Source organism: Salmo trutta, chromosome 31 (assembly GCF_901001165.1).
Source record: "Salmo trutta chromosome 31, fSalTru1.1, whole genome shotgun sequence".
Lineage (NCBI taxonomy): Eukaryota > Metazoa > Chordata > Actinopteri > Salmoniformes > Salmonidae > Salmo > Salmo trutta.
In genome coordinates, this window is record NC_042987.1 from 45542664 (window position 1) to 45545607 (window position 2944).

Genomic DNA, 2944 nt, shown 5'->3' on the forward strand with positions numbered 1-2944 from the left:
ACTAAACACACACACACACACAATAAACACACACACACACACACACACTAAACACACACACACACACACACACACCATAAACACACACACACAATAAACACACACACAATAAACACACACACACAATAAACACACACACAACGATGCTGTTCTATTTTTTTTACTATTGATTAAACTGCACGAACAAGACACTATCCACTTGATGTTGGTAAATACAGTCATACTTGCCATAGCACATTCATAATCTATACAGTATATTTTATATTGTGTACATGTCAGTTTATTACTAGGCTCCCTTCTTCTAATTACTTCATATTTTACTTTTTTTTAATCAATATTGATTATTGTAGTGCAATGTTGAGAGAGCCTGCACGCAAGCATTTAACCTTTTATGCATACTGTGTACTGTATACTGTGTACTGTGTGCTGTGTACTGTGTGCTGTGTACTGTGTACTGCATACTGTGTACTGTGTGCTGTATACTGTGTGCTGTATACTGTGCTGTATACTGTGTGCTGCATACTGTGTGCTGCATACTGTGGACTGTGTACTGCATACCGTGTACTGCATACTGTGTACTGCATACTGCATACTGTGTACTGCATACTGTGTACTGCATACTGTGTACTGCATACTGCGTACTGTGTACTGCATACTGTGTACTGCATACTGTGTACTGTGTACTGCATACTGTGTACTGCATACTGTGTGTTGTGTACTGCATACTGTGTACTGTGTACTGTGTGACAAATAAAATGTTATTTGATTAAAATTTTTCTTGTGTCTCTGTGTAACGAAGGTAGGTTTACGAACCGTACTCACGTGTGAAACTCGCCTGAGACTCAAGTGCCGACTCAATGCCTAGGCTTTAGTTTAGCGGGCTAAAACACTTCACCTGCATGCGTTATGACACTGACATGACATCACTAAAAAAAAATGTTTGTGTTGCAGATTGCCGTCACCCTGATTCGCCGGTGCCATCGCTGTCAGTCCTGACGACCGGCCAACCCTGGAGCAGATACAGCGACATCCCTGGATGCAATAGAATAGACTATATTTCATCTGTAACGTCCTAAATAAACATCGCCAGCATTCCTATTCATGTCAATGTCATCCCTGACTGATGATAGATAAAATGATATAGAAATGGGAATTCAAATCTCACCCTACGAGGTCCAGATTACTGCTGTTTTTTCTGTTCTACCTGATAATGAATCAGCTGGTGTCAGGTTTAAATCAGTCCCTGATTTGAGTGGAAAAATGGGAAAAAGAAATCAGTAGAACTGGTTTATTTATTTTACCTTTATTTAACTAGGCAAGTCAGTTAAGAACAAAATCTTATTTTTAATGACGGCCTAGGAACAGTGGGTTAACTGTCTTGTTCAGGGGCAGAACGACAGATTTTTACCTTGTCAGCTCGGGGATTTGATCTTGCAATCTTTCGGTTACTAGTCCAACGCTCTAACCACTAGGCTACGCTGCCGCCCCAGAGGTTTAGAGGTCCAGAGTTGAATTTGAGGGCTATATGGTATTGATGAATAGGGGAGTTAGTTATTTATCATCTTTCTGAGGCATCAGAGTCCACCCAGCGCTATTTTTACAGGAGCATCACACTGCGTACGTCTCTCACGCGCTGAAGGTTGAAGGGTGCTTTGCACGAGAAAGGTGAGTTGTAGCTGTGTCCAGCACAGACCAACCAGGAAAGCCCAGATTGTACCTTTATGGGATCCCAAATCCCAGATTGTATCTTTATGGGATCCCAAATCCCAGATTGTATCTTTATGGGTTCCCAAATCCCAGATTGTACCTTTATGGGTTCCCAAATCCCAGATTGTATCTTTATGGGTTCCCAAATCCCAGATTGTACCTTTATGGGTTCCCAAATCCCAGATTGTACCTTTATGGGTTCCCAAATCCCAGATTGTATCTTTACGGCTGGTATCAGGATTAGCGTCTACCTAGCTAGCAAGAACAAGCTAACAATGTGGCAAGCTCTAATAACAGGTCTGTGATCTGCATAGAAATACACTCAGCCACGATCAGAGGATCATCATAAACACACTCCTTCATACATCTGTCTCTTGGGTATTCTCCGGGTGAACCAGGGGCTTGAGCTGCTCAGCGAAGTCATAAAGCCTAGATCGTTTTCAATAACAATATAGCTAAAATCACTATTGACTTCATTGATTTACTGCGTTTATTTTCTTGTAATTGTAAACTAGGCTATTTGCTGGCAGATTATTTTAAATATTATTTTAACAGTAGGCCTACCGACACAACCTCATACGGGGTTATTGACCACCATCCATTGAATTCATAATAAGTGGTGATTATCTGGCCTTGGGGAGAGACAGCACACGGGAGAAAACACAGCGCTGCAGGAAGGGCTGCAGATTAAGTGAAATACATAATTACTTTTCGTTAGCCTATGCTATCGGTTGTATTTAAGACATGGGTCGTTCATTTTATTTATCTCCGTATGTAAATGTCAGAGTAGCTTGTCATTTTTGGTAATGTGTGTTATAAAAAAAAATGTTGTTGTAATGTCTGCAGTCATGTAAAATTGCAGGAAATTATTTAGAAAAAGGCCCTTCTTTTTCTAGGACCCACAAAACCTCAGCCCCTGGTATTCAAGACTGAACCCCGAAACATCTCAGCCTCCTGGTATTCAAGACTGAACCCCGAAACATCTCAGCCTCCTGGTATTCAAGACTGAACCCCGAAACATCTCAGCCTCCTGGTGTTCAAGACTGAACCCCGAAACATCTCAGCCTCCTGGTGTTCAAGACTGAACCCCGAAACATCTCAGCCTCCTGGTATTCAAGACTGAACCCCGAAACATCTCAGCCTCCTGGTATTCAAGACTGAACCCCGAAACATCTCAGCCTCCTGGTATTCAAGACTGAACCCCGAAACATCTCAGCCCCTGGTATTCAAGACTGAG